Source organism: Mus pahari, chromosome 2, assembly GCF_900095145.1.
Source record: "Mus pahari chromosome 2, PAHARI_EIJ_v1.1, whole genome shotgun sequence".
Taxonomy (NCBI): Eukaryota; Metazoa; Chordata; class Mammalia; order Rodentia; family Muridae; genus Mus; species Mus pahari.
Genome location: NC_034591.1, coordinates 28019699 through 28037496, shown reverse-complemented (window position 1 = coordinate 28037496; position 17798 = coordinate 28019699). Strand labels below are relative to the sequence as shown.

At 41.7% G+C, this 17798-nt stretch overlaps 1 long non-coding RNA gene across 1 annotated transcript in view; it reads right to left on the bottom strand.

Moving 5' to 3' along the window:
* Positions 1–3065: 3065 nt before the first annotated feature.
* The window catches only part of LOC115063417, a 52615-nt gene continuing 37882 nt past the window's right edge, over positions 3066–17798 (bottom strand). Inside the window, exon 4 of the long non-coding RNA XR_003843288.1 lies at positions 3066–4178. This is a non-coding gene — a long non-coding RNA (uncharacterized LOC115063417). The remainder of the gene's footprint in view (positions 4179–17798) is intronic.

The window sequence follows — 17798 nt, the reverse complement described above, 5'->3', positions numbered from 1 at the left end:
CATAAGGAACTGTTAGAAACAGCTGTACCCTCGCTGTTCTGGTATTTGACAAATACCATGAAAGCTTTCTTCTTAGGTAAAAGCAGTCTCTTCCTATGGCATTGATAAAATGCTTTTTCCACATTTTGAAATTTGCGGACTCAAGTTACGGAGTCTATCTCTCATGAATTGCCCCTCTAGAAACTATATATCATATATATATATATATATATATATAAAATTAGTATGTGGCAAACCAAAAGTGGGGAATGAGTGGCAGAGTCCAGAGTGGTGTGCTGTTCTCAGACTTAGGAAACTAAGAGATGATGTCAGCACCAGGAGAAATGGGGACATTAGGAGACAAGAAATGCACTGTTTAAAACAATGTTGGAGGTAAGAGTAACGGACTTCACTGAAATTGCCAAAGAACAAATCTGATGGATAAAATTTGTCTTTAATTTCCTCCTTGTGTGCTTTGCTAAGGAAAAACAAAACTTTAGAGATGTATCCGTTTGCTTGTATTTAAAAGTCAAACATTCTGGGCCAGGGAGACGGCTTAGCAAGTAAAAGTTCTTGCTGCCCAAGTCTCATGACCTAAGTTTGATCCTCGGCATGTAAATAAAGGTGAGTGGAGACAATCAACTCCGCAGACAAGTCTTAGGATCTCTACCTTCATACCATGGCACACAAGTGCTCACACATCACATATAGAAAGAGAGAGAAAAAGGGAGAGAGAGAGAGAGAGAGAGAGAGAGAGAGAGAGAGAGAGAGAGAGAATAATAAATTCTAAAAATTTAAATGAAAACTGTCCAGTGTTCTACAGTATACTTTTGGATTTATAAACCCAAAGGATTGAACAGATGTTCATGTTCATCGTAGCTTTGTCATTGCAGCCAAGAAGTGCAGACCCAGAGGTTCATCAATAAATTAATGAATAAATAAAATGTGGTTTTATATATAATGAAATGCTGTTAATAGGTTACACTTAGGAACATATGTTACTGTGTGCAATAGCAATTAGTGAAAAGGATGTCATTAATTTGAAAGAGAAAAAGGAGGGGTGTATGAGAGGGTTTGGAGGGAGGAAAGGGAGAAGGGAGTGTAACTATAATTACAAAATAGCAAACGCTGTTCATGCTCAAAATACATGGTACTCTGACTGTATCACTTCTTATAACTAGGATAAGTATTGAGGATGTTAAACTCAGTAAAAGAATGGGTTGGGTGTGACTACATAGGAGAGGGCTTGCATCAAATGTTTAAGGCCTGGATTTAATTCCCAGCACCACAGTTAAATAAGCCAAACCCACAAAGACAAGCGCTGTATGGTTTCTCTTATATGTGGTACTTGCAATATTTAAAGTCAGAAAGATACATAGAACAGTAGCTACCAGGAAAATTGGCAGCTGTTTATTAGCATTAGCAGACACAGTTTGAGTGAGATAGGACACACACTCTGGAGATGGAGCCCTGTCATTTCACAGGAGTATGAGTTTGCTTACTGAATTATATGTTTCAAATAGTTAACATAGTAAGCTTTATGTTATGCATGTTGCTTTTTTTTTTTTAAAGTATTTTGACCTGGGGTATTAGCTTAGTGGTAGTCCTCTTACCTGCAGTATGTAACACCCTGGATCCAATCTCACACACTGGGGGAAACTGAGTCTCAAAGAAAAGCTATGTACAAACACTGAAAGCAAATCAAAGAAATGTTTCCAAAAGACGAATGAAATCTGTATGCCTGGATCATCCTAGACTCATCCACTTGCTAGCTCATCTCTATGGGATACAATGATGAGCATTAAAAGAACTAATATGAAATTCCTTTGCATCTCCTGATTCTCCATAAATATGAGTTTCCTCTGCAGTTAACAAAGCACTCTCTGAACTTTTACCCTCCACAGAATTAGACCTCAGGGGTCTGTGGGCCTCATTCATACTGAACTGAAGATCTTCAAAGAAGAGCTGGCAGGGAACAAAGGAAGACAAAGGTGATTCAGGAAGCACCGCTTCCCGGACACAAAGACTAGAGCAAAGGAAGACGTAGCTGCAGCCATAAGGCTCAGTCTGCACAGGACTTGTCTTGCTACTATAAGGACCAGAGTCTGATTCCTAGACCTACAGAAGAAAGCCAGGAGTGGTGACACAAGAGCTTGCAGTCCCAGTGCTTAAGAGGTAGAGACAGCAAGACCCCCTCAGGCTTGCTGACCAGCTAGTCTAGCTTACCTGGAGAGCTCTGGCCAGTGAGAGACCCTGCCTCAAAAAGAAAAAGGCCTGATGAACACTTGAGATTGTCCTCTGTGTCCCACATGCATGTGAATATACCAAAACACACACAGACGGCATACACAGAGTATACACACACAGAGCATACACGGTGCACACACACACATACACATATACATATCATACACACACAGAGAACATACACACAAGTACACACATACATATACACACACAGAGAACATACACACATACACACACACAGAGCATACACAGCACACATGCATACACACCATACACACACAGAGAGAGCATACAGATAGACACACACAGCATACACAGAGAGAGAGAGAGCATACATACACAGGGCATACACAGCACACACACACACACACACACACACACACGGATCATACAGACACACACACAGCATACACAGAGAGAGCATACACAGCACACACACACATGCATACACCACACACACACACACACACACACACACACACACACACACACACACGGAGCATACACAGAAATAGGCAGACGATTTCAGTCTCTCGGCACTTCATTAGCAGAGAAGACACTTGAAGGGAAGACTGAGACCCTGCCAGGGTGAGAAGCTATCACTGACATTAGTTTCAAAAAGAAGACTAGAAATTATTACAATTGTTGAGCATGTAATTATAAAGATCTCAAGATCATCATAAGTGTCGCAAAAGCACTTAGCATTTTGCTAGGTAATGATAATTCCTGATTTTTGTAAGAAAGAAATTCCCACCATAATGTTTATCAAAACCCGAACTACACGAATGGAAAAGTTCTTCCAAAAAAGTCTAAACAAGTGGCCGAATCTCGGCTTTGTTTTATTTTTTTATTTTTTCAAGAACAATGCAAAGCCAGCACACAAAAATCAGATACTACTCATTACGCTAGTAACTCATTCGTCAGCACAATCGAAAACTGCAGGAGACCCCAAGGTCATTTACAGTGGTGTTGAGACCAGAATCAAGCGCCCTAATTCTGAGATAAGCACATGAATCCCAATAGGGGTCACAAATCAGCCACAGAACCCCACTAAGGACACTAACCCCAATACCCAATATAGGCGTAGCAGAATAAACCCACCACACAATTCTGGCTGTTTGCCTCCGAAGCCATGTCCAAAATGAACCTCACTCATTCTGTAAATGCTCAGTGATTTATAATCTAGATCACAGAGTCCCATCCATAACCACATTTGTCTTAGCCCTGTTTAGTCTGTTTGTCAGCAACCCCACATATACACACACACACACACCACCTCATGAATAAAAGTTTCTATAACTCCAAGTCTAGACAGACAGCTGGCATCCTGCCTCCTGCTTTGCATCACAGGCATTTTAAAGAGACACCTCTGTGGTCTTCATTCATGGAAAACAGTCATTTATACTCCACGAGATTCAAAACCCCAGGGAGGTACTTTAGTAATTTAGCATTTTTGTTTCAGTGAAAATATTATTTCTAGTTCATAATGGGAAGTTCAAAAACATTGCTTCTTATCATTGAAAGCTTTCCGAAGTGTATAATCTGGACTCTTTATAGGTATGTTGCCTATAAAAAAGCCCTGGGGAACAAAAATCGGGTCTTCCTACAAAGAAATGCCTTCAGTATCTCCAGTTGCTTGAGGACAAAGTCTTTAATTTAGGGCTGAGTGAGACTCACAGATAAACACTTTAAAGTCTTGGGATCTGCACTTAGCTTTAACAAGCTTTTAAGATGGGATGGGGGCGTGCTTCTCTGTCTGCCGGGCAGACTGTGAAGTCACAGAGCACACAGGGCTTTGTCCACGAGTTCAGTATTCTGTGCCAGATTCTTCATGGAAGCCCAGGCAGCACAGGGATCTTGCCACCGAGGGGGAGTGGGTGAAGTTTGAATTCTTTCTCTTATTGACCTTCCCTGAGTTCATGTCCACCTGGCCCTGCAGAATGAGACCTTGCCTGGAAAAAAAAAAAAAAAATTCAGATGAGCTGAGAGATAATGAGGGGGGCTTAGTGAAAGAAGGTGAGATAAATCCAATTCAATAGACATAGATAGGGCATCAAATTGTCCACGGCATCCCTGTGGAGGTAGAGATGAGAATGAGATGGCTAAGCTGGGCAGTGGTGGCCCATGCCCTTAATCTTAGCACTCGAGAGCCAGAGAGAGGCCTGTGGATCTCTCTGAGTTCCAGTCCAGCCTGGTCTACAGCGTGAGTTCCAGGACAGCCAGAGCCACACAGGGAAACGCCGAGTTGAAAAACAAAACAAAACAAAACAAACAAACAAACAAAAGACTTCTGGCATTATAGTGTGGGGAAAATACATTCTATTGATGTAAGCCACCTTGTTTATGATACTGTGCTGCTATAGCAGCCTAGGAAACTGATATATACCTCACCTCCAAACTGCCTGTTTATTAGTCTCAGGTGAACATGGGCATCAGTATTATTACAAGGGCACCCCAGGTGATTCCCAGGTTGTAGCATTTGCGGCCCACGCAGACTTCTCAGACTTTAAACTCTAGGGTGAAGACCCAGCCCTCTGTAGTCCCTCCAGATGATCCTTGCTGACACGAGCCGATGTTTAAATGCTTGGTTAACAGCTACTACAGAGCAAGGGATGCTAACCATCAGGAATGAGAAAGAGCAATAAGCAGGAATGTTCTAGAAAACAAAAAGAGTCATTTGTGTGTTTTCCTGAACGGCACTGAGAATGGTGCCTCTGGAAACCTTTACCCATCCAGCTTCTGGAGACGCTGAGGCAGGGGAATCCGTTGAGCCCAGGAGTTCGAAGGCAGCCTGGACAACCATGTCATTTCCAAATTTGTAGACGCTGCCCTCAGATCATTGCCACTGGGACACAGGACCGCTCAGGCTCTAGACGGAGACTGTATCTGTACCATGTGTCCGGAAGCAGAAATCAAGGGCCATCTAAACCCTCGAGATCCAAAGCGTGGCTAGGGCCAGCTTCTTTTCCCTTCAGTTATTAGATAACTGCCATTTCTTTTTCTCCATACCCCAAAGAATACAACAGGCCAGTAGAGAACATTTGGTGTGGAACTCTGCCCTTGACCATAACCAATCTATGTGTGAGTGACTACAGAAAACCACTAAGGATAGGGGCGGGACTTTGGTAAAGGCTGCGGGAGGAGCGCTGCTTGGTAGAAAAGAAAATATCAGCTTTTATTTTCTTTTCAGAGATGAATGGTTTCAGAGTCGTGTTTACATTTGTTTGATTTGCGTGTGCCTTCCCTCAAGCAGAAAGCCTTTTCTGTAAGCAGTGAACAATACTCTTCTTTAGGGGATTTCATCCTGACCACATCTTCGGCTTACCTTCTCCAGCACCTGGAGGATCTGGGGTAATACATCTGCGCTGTAAGTCACCATGTCTGTAACATTACACCAAAACAGCGCGTGTGTGAGATCCTAGGTGATCTTGGCTTAGAAAACATCCTAGGAGAAAGAGTGACGTCACCTCTGATAAACACTAGGAAAGTTAGGAAATGGACGGAGGTATGCCTCTGAGGCGCCATCCCTCTTCTTGGAGTACGCTGTGTCCTCAGGAGCCAGGACTCCTCAGAGGAGATGATCTAATAAGATGGCAACATTACTCTCCAGCTCCCCGTCTCTCAGTCCTTGAAGTTCACCCAATGTTGTGGTTTAGGCCCTGGTTCCTTATGGATTTGGGTCTCGTGCTTGCTCTGCAAGCCTTGTGCCACTGCCCTGTACTCCCTAGCCCTCATTTTGAGACAAGCGTATTGTAAAATTGTCTGATCGGGCCTTGAAGTTTTTCCTGCTGTCTAAACAGGACTTGAATTTGGAATCCTCTTCCCTCCCTCCCTCCCTCCCTCCCTCTTAGCTAGGATTAAAGCTCTTCACCACCAGGTGTGCAGTTATGTTCTAATGAGCTGAGACCAAGGAATAGTCTAACGTGCAGTCAGTGAAGAACATACCTTGGCAGGATATGGTGGCACATGCCAAATTAACCCTTTCCTTCCCAACTTCCTTTGGTCATGGGCTTTATCAGAGCAATAGAAACCAAAGACAGTCTCCAACGGGCAAAAGGGGAAAAAAAAGCAGCTGCTGGTACCCATGGATGGTGGCAACTCCTTAGAAAATGAAGATGACAAAGCAAACCAGACACAGAAAGCTGAGATGTCAGAGGCCCTAGCAAAGTGGGTTTGTTTATAATAACTGTACTTGCGGTAACTGTGTAATTTAAATGCTGTTTTTATTAAGTTTTACAAAAGCACAGAATTTTGTTTTACTTATTTTAAGCTATGCTGTTAGCATCTGAACCACCTCATTGTTCCGTGTGGGAAGGTACATGTGTCACCTCACAAGACTTATCTCAAACTGCTTTGATGTGGGGAAGACCTCTTTCTTGGCTAATTTTGAAAGATTCCTCTTGGAACCTGGGATGTCCAGCCATTCGGCCACTTTGGCACAAAGCCATCTGTGGTATGGGAAAACTGAAAATTTGTTTCTATGTCTTCCTCCCACTCTATCAAGAACAAACTCCCAATCAACTGGAGATCCGCTGACCCCGCCTCCTTACAGTTAGCTCCGCAGACACTCCAGGCAAGCTGGACATGTCGGTGACATCGCTGAGATGGCACACCCAGAAGGGCAGTGATTCTTTGTCTGAGACCGTATCTCTACACTGGTCATTCTGCCATTTCTATTTTACTTCCTGAATGCCAGGGTTGATTTGTGAAAGGTTGTTAAGCTACAGCCAGAATGTGAATTGCCAGGATTGACTCAAACCCTTTTCCTGTTCACAGCTTGTGAGGCTATGCCAGTGCCTGGCAAACACGGAAGTGGATGCTCACAGTCAGCTATTGGATGGAACACAGGGCCCCCAGTGGAGGAGCTAGGGAAAGTACCCAAGGAGCTGAAGGGGGCTGCAACCCTATAGGTAGAACAACAATGTGAATTAACCAGTACCCCCAGAGCTTGTGTCTCTAGCTGCATATGTAGCGGAAGATGGCCTAGTCAGCCATCAGTGGGAGGAGAGGCCCTTGGTCTTATGAAGATTATATGCCTCAGTACAGAGGAATGCCAGGGCCAGGAAGTGGGAGTGGGTGGGTTGGGGAGCAGGGCAGGGGGAAGGTATAGGGGACTTTTGGGATAGCATTTGAAATGTAAATGAAGAAAATATCTAATAAAAAAATGAAATCTTCTCTGGCTTTTTCAGTGACTTTCTGACTTGGGCCATCATCCATCCAAGGAAATCGGAAGTTCATGTATACTGTCAGTGATTGTTTGCCTAAAATACTGTGCCTATTTATTAAAGTATCTAACAAAGTTGTATACAGTTTGAAAATATTAAAATGTCTGCACATGTTTGCGGTGGCTATAAGAGTTTGCGATCACAGCAACAACAGTGAATGAAGTGTCCCTTCCCACAATTCTTGCCAGCAGTTGTGACTGGTTATTTTCTTGACCATAGCAATTCGGTCAGAGACAAGTTGTTTACATTTGCATTTCTCTCATTTTTGTGTTGTATTTGTTTCGTTGTTGTTGTTGTTGTTGTTGTTGTTTTGAGACAGTGCCTCTCTGTGTAGCCCTGGCTGTCTTGAATACACGCTGTAGACCAGGTTGGCCTTGAATTCACAGAGATCTGCCTGCCTTTGCTTCCTGAGCACTGGGACTGAAGATGTACACCACCACCACACAGCAACATTTCAGAAATTACTGAAGATGAACATTAAAATAATAAAAATAAAATAAATAAATAAATAAATAAATAAACACTTCTCAGTTATTTGTATTTCTTGTTAAAAGAACTCTGTTCAGATCAATAGCCCATTGTTTTAATTGAATTATTTATTTCCTTAACTGTTTTCTGAGCATTTTATATGCTCTGGATATTGTTTGTCAGCTGTTATCTTTCTGGGAAAGGCTTCCTCTTCATTTGATGTTTTCTTGCTTTTTAATGTCATGAGGTCCCACTTAATTGTTGACCTTTGTTCCTGGGCAAATAGAGTCCTACTGTGAACACCCTTTTTTACACCTATATCTGAGCAGACTCTTCCTATGTTTACTTGTAGCAATTTTTGTTTTGTTTTGGTTTGGTTTGGTTTCAAGATAGGGTTCCTCTGTGTAGCCCTGGCTGTCCTGGAACTCACTCTGTAGACCAGGCTGGCCTCAAACTCAGAAATCTGTCTGCTTCTGCCTCCCAAGTGCTGGGATTAAAGGCGTGCACCACCACTGCCCAGCTTCTTATAGCAATTTTAACATTCCAGGTTTCACATTGAGGTCCTTGATACTTTTGTAGTGGCATTTTGGGTTTGTTTTGTTTTATTGGTACAAGGTGATAGACACAGAGTTTAATTCTTCTACATGTGAATATCTAATTGTTGTTATTTAAACACCATTTCTTGATGATACTGTTTTTTTCGCCAGGTGTGCCTTGGGGATTTTTTTTTTTTTTTTTTTTTTTTTTTAGTATTCTCTTTTATAAACTACAGTTAGAAGAAGAAAAGTTGTTTGGGTATTCTACAGCACAGTAGAGCAACTATAATCTACCACATGTAACAACCCATCCACAAATAGCTAAAGGAGGAAGTTTGAAGGCACTGAACATAAAATCACTGTGAGGGGAGATGGAAAATGGTAATTACTCTGCTTTGATCAATAACCAACATGTATTTGTATCCAGTCATAATACCATATCCAATAAGTAATTACAAATAATTTATGTCAACTAACCATAGGTAAGTTAGAACAGAAGGTGGGCATTCCATGCACCTAGTCCCCTTAGGGGGCCTTGCTTCCTGGAACACAGAAGAGCTTCATTAGAACAATGATGCAGAGGCAGTCTAACTCCCTTCTCTGGAGGAGAACAACTGCAAAGGCCCCGGATCCTTCCCAGGGCAGTTTGGATATACAGGTGATCCCCTCCAAAGCTTTCTGTTTCAGTAACTGCTAGTGTGTGCTGGAGTCTGACTCCATGTTCCTTGGTCTTAAGGCAAGACTAGATGACAGTAGACTTGGATAGCCACAGTGAGGGAGTGTCTGATAAATGAGGGTGAGAGAGAGAAAAAGAGAGAGACAGAGAGACAGAGAGAATAACTCTCAGACGAGTGCCCACCCCTTCCAATCTTGACAACCTGCAAGTTCTGGGACAGTTCCTTCAGCTTCATCAACAGGCCCCTCATGTCTGTGCAGCCTTTGCTATACATGGAGGGCGAAGGCAAAGGAAGAATGGCATAAAGGGGAATGGCCCAGAATACCAAAACCAGCACCCCAACCAAGAGGACTCTGGAATCATCAGTACCAGCCCCCAGACAAGCAGAAGGATCAGTAAATGTCAATCTACCCAATGCCAGAGTCATGATGGATTGAACCTGGATCAGCCAGCAAGCAGATGTCCACTCCAGAAGGAGAAGTAGAAAGAAATCAACTCTCCGAGTCCTTGCCATGGGGACCAAAACTGCAGAAAAATAAACACTAACCCTGTGATGTTTCTGCTGTGACTTTTATATTTACATTTGTTATTTTGCTTTTTTGTTTGTGGGTTTGTTCTTTGCAGTTCCTCTACGGACTTTATTCAATGATTAACAGTAAAGTGTTACCTATCACAAATCTTTTTAAAAAAATTTAATGAGTGAATAATAATTTTTCTCCATTAAAAAAAAGCCCATATCCTAATCTCTGGAAACTGGAAAGATGCTGTCCTATGTTGGGAAAGGGATTTCGGAGATGTAATTCTGTTGTAAGTGTGGAGACAGGAAAATTGGCTTAGTTTTGGTAGGGGGTCTGATGTTGTCCCAACAGGCATGTGGGAAGATCAGCAGGGGTATCGGACGGAGTAGAGGCAGCTGTGAAGAGAGGCAGAAGTGGAGACAGAGTAGAGATAAAATGGTCAGAGAAGTTGAAAAAGTCAAGGGAACAAATTCTTCCCAGCAGGCTTAGGCAGAAAAGCAGCACTACCGATACCTAAGTTCTGGGCCTTTGAGCTCCAAGACTGGAAAAGAACACGTTGGCCTTGGTTTAAGCTAGGAGGTTTGTCAAGACCTGTTATAACATTGATACAAACCTCATGCAAAGGAATAAATATCATTCTGATATTTTTAAATTATTCATAGGACAAAAACTGATCTTATCCTACAAGTAATTTGAAAATATTTAAAGCTAGCAAAATATTATTTTTTCTGCATATTTGATAGATCTCAAAGCTGAATGTGAAGTCGGTATTGGTCTGTCGGGCAGTGGTGGTGCACACCCTTTAATCCCAGAACTTGGGAGGCAGAGATCAGTGGAATTCTGAGTTCAAGACCAGCCTCATCTACAGAGTGAGTTCCAGGACAGTCTACACAGAGAAACCCTGTCTTGAAAGAGTACTGGTCTGGCTAGTAGGCAACACCCATGTCAGTGCTATGTACCATCTGCCACTAGCTAGACACAGTGGTGCACACCTATAATCCCAGCACTGTGGAGAAAGAGCCAGGATAATAGAGTTCAAGAGCATCTTCTTGGCTGTGTTGAGAAAGCAAAGTCCCGAGGGCATATCTAGCTGGTATAAGATGAACACACAGGGTGAGTGAGAAATGAATGTGTTTTGATGCTAAGATTTGATGGGCTGATGTTACAGCAGCAGAGTCTTGCCTGCCCTGATGTGTATAATCATCACAAGCTCCCTGGCAATTGAGTCACTCTCCTCCTAAAGTGATGAAGGACAGAGTTTTTACCTGTCAGAGCAGTTTGAGATAACAGCAACTTCACTCCTGGACACAGTCACATTGCTATCAGTTCTGACCACCATGTTATCTAAAGCGAGATACAAAACTTCTTCAAGCTTCGACCTGCCCCCCTTTTTTTTAAAAAGGAATAGGGCTGGGGAGGAGTCTACAGCTTAATAGGCACAAGGGACTAGATTCAATCCCTAGGACCACAAGCAAATACATGTAAAATTAATAGACATAAATGGGGTTATTGATCGAATGAAGTAATAAGGTGATAAGTATTTCAACTCTAATTAAAACTTCACATTCAAATTTCAAAGAAAATAGCAAGTCTGCAGAACTTGTTTTAGTTCACAGTATTCCCAGTCAATTCCACTGACTAGCATGAGGAAAATTAACCAAACTGTGCCATACTACTAGACAGTGTCTGGGGGCATATATCTCTAAACCTTTCATTATAAATATGTACCTACAATTAGTAGATAATTTGCTTGAGGATAGTAATCTATTCCAGTGGCCTAGTGCCCTTTCTTGCTAAATGTTCAATCATCTGTCCTTTATTCAGAACAAAAACCAGGCTGGGTGTTGACAAACAGGCCCCATGAGGACATGGCCCCATGAGGAGTAAGATAGGATCAGTTTATCTTACTCATTGTCATAGTTCATCTTGACTTCTAACTGTGCGCCTGGGATACAGTCCTGTGTTTTTATTTCTTAGATTGCTTTGATTACAAATATTCTTTTTGTTTGTTTGTTTGTTTTTCGAGACAGGGTTTCTCTGTATAGCACTGGCTGTCCTGGAACTCACTCTGTAGACCAGACTGGCCTCGAACTCAGAAATCCGCCTGTCTCTGCCTCCCAAGTGCTGGGATTAAAGGCGTGTGCCACCACGCCCGGCTGATTACAAATATTCTTAGTTTCTGCCTGACTGAGTATTCAAACATATAAGCCTATAGTGACCATTCTCATTCAAATTGCCACACAGGGTATAGAAAATCTAGAATGACGTTCCACTCTAATGATCTGCAGATTCTTGTGGAATTTGTAATGAGGATCAATGGGTACAATGCTTCTGGAAAGCCGGGCAGAAGAGAGTTCAGAGGACCCCACATCTTATCATCACACAGGGACATTTACTGCAGCACACCAATAGACACCTCGTTGTCAGGATCTGGCCTTCAGAGAAAGTGTGGTCAAGACGGTGACTCTCTGGGCACTCTCACGCCTTGAGGCAGAAGGGAAACGCTCCTACCTCTCCTGCAGTGTGAAACCAACAGCTTAACTGATTCCAAAGTTCAGAGGGACAGTGGGTTATGGCATTGCTTTGGAAGGCGTACAGGGTTGGGTTAAGAGAAGAGACAAACAGTTCAAAAGTCTTTCTTTAAGATAACAGGAATGCAATAGATTCCACAATAGCAATGCCTTGTTTCTCAATTACACTAAGACTCCTTTCTTCCGGGTTTCCCTGCTTATTCTTGGTTCCCTTGTTCCCCAACTAGCATATCACCCCCAAAAATAGTCATTTAGGATGCCTGGGAATATTTCACAATTTTAGTATTTTATGTTTAGCCTGTAGATTTTCATATGTGTATTATATTAATTATGTTATATCTGTACTTTGATTCTAATTCTCCCTCTTTTCTCTAATTCTCTCTCATCACAACACCCCCACTCTGTGTGTTTGTACACATGCACAGGGAGGCCAGCATAGAATTTCCTCTATTATGTTCTGTTTTTCTCCCTGAAACTGAGTCTTTTATTAAAATTGAAGTCACAAAGAAACCATAGCTTTGCATGAAATTTTTTGCTCCTCTTATTATAAGGGTATCATTATTAGAGCAGGAAAATAAGATTAAATATATTTGTTTTATCATATTTACATATTGTTCACTATATATCTTATATACATATATTAATAATATTATTATTATATATCCTGTACTATTTTGCAGTACAGAAGTAAAACCATGGGTCATCCTTATGCTATATAAGCACTCTTCCACCGAACTCCATTCCAAGACATGCAGTGTATTTTATGTAACAATTTGTAATGAAGAAAACTACTGTTCTTAATCCCCTCGGGTCTATTTGTTTATGGAGTGTCCATCCAGCCTCCTTACCAGACAAAATACAGGTATAAGACAAGATGTCCTCAAAAGATAGCATCTTTGACCTTAGACCAGGATGGGAAGGGGATAGCCCACAGGAAGTGACTTACTCACCAGCAAACATTGAACTCATCAAACAGGGGCTGCCCAGTAGCTCCAAAGCAAACTTATAAAGTGCTTTAAAGAACTGGTTCCTTGGGGTCAGTGATGTCTCCCAACTGACAGGATAAGAAAGTAACAGAAAGACACAGAGATGGGGGAGATTGAGCTCCACAAATAATATCGTGTGTGGTGAGTTTCTTCAGCTCAGTGCTTGGATACGTTTACAGTAAAGAGTGCATGAACTTGACAGACAGCTGAGAGCACTGATTGTCTCAAGAGCAGAGATTCCTTGGAAATGATCAGGTGCAAACACTGTCAAATGGCTCCCTTTGCATCACACTGCGGATCTCTAGCCATAATGGCTGCGAGGACCAGCAGGAGTCAAGCAGCCAGCCATCCCTCAAAACACCAGGCTCCTGCTACCTGTGGGGTCCCTGGACTGCATAAGAACAGGGACTTCCGAAGCTCAGGTTTGGGTTGGGTTTGAGACAGAGAATCTCTGGCCATGGGACTCAAATGGAGATGCGGCAAGGGAAGGATGCTGTGAAGACCATGTGGTGAGGATAACCAAACAGGGGAGCCCTAGATACAGGAAGCCAGAATTCTCTGCTAGTCTCATCCTCTTTCCTTTGTGCTGATGTGGGCAACAGGCTTACTACTGAAGATGAGGCTGAGCCTGGGGTTGTATCTTCTTCAACTGAGCTGCAAGGGACTATGTCAACAGAAAGAAATAGGGGATCCTGACTATAATTAAGAAGCAGTGCACCTTAACTGGATTCTTATATGAGAGACCCAGACAAAACCAATATTAACTAGAGAAATGTCATTTTTGTATGGGAGAGTCATACTACCTCATCCCTACCATAAATGTGGGGTAGCCTGGCATACTTTACTCATGCCATATGCATAAATTCACAGACTGTGCAGGTAATACAGCCACAATAGTTAACATTATCCATGGTTGTCCTTTTGCACTTATTGTGCCCAAACACTTATTTCCAACAACAAGCTTTGTGCTGGAGAATTAAAACCATGAATGATCACAATGTTAACAGGCCTTGGGCTTCTTTAGACGCCGCTGAACCTGTGCAGTGTCTCTTCTTGATGAAACAGTGTGTGACAACTGAGTTGGGTTCTATAACTTCCTAAGGCCCCACCCAGCCTACTGAGCCCACTAGTGTAAGATGGTAGATTTTCATATGGAAGTGTGGTCTGACCCGGTTCTCTTCCTCGTATTACCGTTTAGACTAATCCTTCCGAAGCAGCAGACCTCGGCCCAGAGGTCCATGCTGCTGAAAGTGTTTGGAGAGAACACACAGAGAGGGAATTGTTGTCTGCAAACCTGTTCTGAACAGTGACATCTTTTCTGGTCCCAATCATCAGAAAACACCAAGACTCTCTACCCACTAAGAACATCCATCCTAAGGCTGTTTCATGGATTTTTTGCTTTTGCTGTGACAATCTCACAGGCTTTAAAATCAAAACTCTCCTGCCTCGGCCTCCGCAATACAAGGACTACAAGCATGCGCACACACACAGCCTTGTCCTAAAGATTTTGTTATTGTTTGGGTTTTTGTTTGTTTGAGCCAGATACATAACCTTGTACATAACCATATATAACCTTGGCTGGCCTGGAACCTGCCGTGTAGACCAGTATCTCCTCAAACTCATAACATCTGCCTGTCTCTGCCTCCTGAGTACTGGAATAAAAGATGTGCACCATTTTGCTGGACTTGTTCTAAGTCCTTGGTATTAGCAAATGCAACATGTGATACTGTCTGAGACTGACTTAATCAGCTTACTATGGCTATCTCCCATTGTAGCAGTGGTCCTGTAAATGACTAACTTCACTCTTTATGACTAAAAATATTCCATCACATGTATAAACCACACTAGTCTTAAGATTCAGAAAGTGAACAAAACTTAGTCCCAGAGAGCTGTAGCTTACAAGATTCACAAGGGCCCTCCCTGAGCTCCACCACTGCTGGAGAGAGGAGATGCTCTAACAGTCCAGCTGTGCAGGACGCTCCAGGGATGCAGGTTTTGTGAGTTGTAATCCATGCTGGTGTGGGCTCTCCATGGCATAGCTGACTTTAAGTCACCCTTAATCTACATTTACCAATAAACTCATTGCTTTACCAAGATAGACTCTTCACAAATCATTATTTTGGTGTGTTATTAGTTGGGGTGAGTAGGACAATTGTATCTCCTCAGGAAATTCACATAAACATGTATTGATTACTCTGTCCTACATTTGAGAATCATTAAGATTTACTGAAGCATTTAGCATGTTTTGTTATAATTAGGGGCCTATTTATGGGATATTCATGACAACTGGATGTATCCTTTTGTTTTGCTTTTATTTATCTTAATGGGATGATAGAGTTGCCTGTGGCACATTGCACAGGTAGAAGTCAGGGAACAACTCAAAGGAGTTGGTTAAAGCAGTTCATATTGGCCACTGACACACCCACATTTTGAAGTAAATTCTCCTTAAATAGTCTAAGTAACATTTCCCAAGCCACCTGAGGGCAGGTGTCTGGATGCAAACATTTAGAAGATACCTCTTTCCCCTTCACTATAATAGATAACGGGGTTCATAGATAGCAAGTTTCTCCACTTTTTTCTACTAAGGGTTCCCCATGGATCCAAGTTTAGGCCCTACACATCACGTCTACTCCGACCTCTTTCCGTAGGTATGCCTTTGACTTTGTAACTTGTCTCTCACTAGGGACTGCTGGAAAATGGTCTGTAGGGACACAGAAAAGCCACCTACTCTAATGATTCTTCACCTCTCTAGATGCCTGCTTCCCTCTAAGTTCCTAGCTCAATTGTGCATTTAGAATTATCTTTCTTTTAACTTGTATATATCATTTTCAGTCATTGTTACCATTTACATCCATCATTTTGTCATCAAACAAAACTAAGTAAGTGTTGTTACTCTTTCCTCTGTCTTTTGTTTAGTAGCTTACTATTATTTTGCCCATTATCCACAGTTCACATGCAAATAATGCTTATACACCTACAGATATTTTCTAGTGGTCTTTTCTAAATCTCTTATTTGTTGTTCAAAGATTCTTTAACTTGAAAGAAAAAATCTGGCCATACATCATATTGAATCTAGTGTCTACTTCCTTAAACTTCTTTCTCCTGAAAGTTTTACCTTTTTTAAAATTCTATTTCCCTAGATCAATATAAGCCTATTAAAAAAAATCAACAAATACTTGCAGCAATTGAAAAGAATTAACCAGTAATTCCCAGTATGACTTGGCAGAATTGATTTTACCTGACAATCTATGTGTCCCTAAGCTGAGAACTCTTCAATAAAACACAGTCACAATGCATAAATCCTTTTTTACAAAGATGGGAATGCAGCCTCCTATAGACAGTAAGGGCAGGGCCTGTAATGGATCATAATCTAGTCCTGTGGCACACATACCATCTCCCCTGAATGAATGAGTAAACTCTTTGGTTGGGATACAGGATGCTGAGTGAAGCACATCTTTACTCAGGTGGGTCTTTATTGGCTCCACCTACGATGCTCCCCAAAGTGACTAGCTGCAGTAAAGATTACCTCATTCTCCATCCAATTCCCACTTGAGGTCCATGAAAGCCTCCTGGACAGTGCAGCACGGAGGTCTTCCTTCCCTCCAGTCCCCTCCCACGCTCAGCATTTCTCTCTCACTGTCCTTTCACAAGACTACCTTAACTCTGCTTATTCCTTGTCTGCATTTCCTTCTTCTTCCTGGGCTTGAGAAATCAATCTTTGGTGATATGACCTTGGTATCTGCTCCCTCAAGTCCACCAAGAGCTAAGAAAAAGACCCCTTCACACTCAAAGAACCCACGTCACAAGTGAGTCTTCAGATGTTACCAAGAGCACATGCATCTATGGAGAAGAAGCAAGTAACAAATAAGGGAATTATAATACAGAGTTCCACTTTGACATAAGATAACAAAACCACTGTCACAGATTCCCACAGAGACCAGAAAGTCACCTTAAAGCATACCCATACTGTGTTAGTCCTGATCACATTGCATAACTACCTAAGCAATACCCAACAGAATATCGACTTCATCTTTCTAATATTTAAAACAATCTAATTTAAAGTTTTATATATTATGTTCCATAAATGTGTGATTACATTTAAAACCTAGGATTAGAAGAGGAGAAAAACAAACCATGTCTCTCTTCTTTGAAAAATCTATGTGCTTTTGGAATCCCATCTCTTCCTTTACTAACTGTACTTAGTATCTTTCCAGAAGAACATGTTGCAACCAATTCTCTCAGTTTATGGAGATATTATGTCCACTCCTAATATTCTCTTAACAGATCAGACCTATAGTCAAGTAGACTATAAGTTACTGAAGCCTTTAACTAAGCTTTACAGAATTTAAAATCTCTTTTAGTAACTAGCTTAGGACATTATAAGAGCAAACATTCATATCTGCCTCCTGAGTAACCCACGTCTATACCCTAAATGATTTCAAAAGAATTTCATGACTACATGGAAATTGATTGAACACATAATCTATTTTCCTCATGCGCATGTAAATTTTGCATCTCAAAATACTGGGTTTCTTTCACTTCCAATGGGAGTTTTGCACACAGTCTATAAATCTTGCTGTTAAGACATTTTCCTTCATTATCCTAAATTTATCTTAATTTCAATCCAATTAT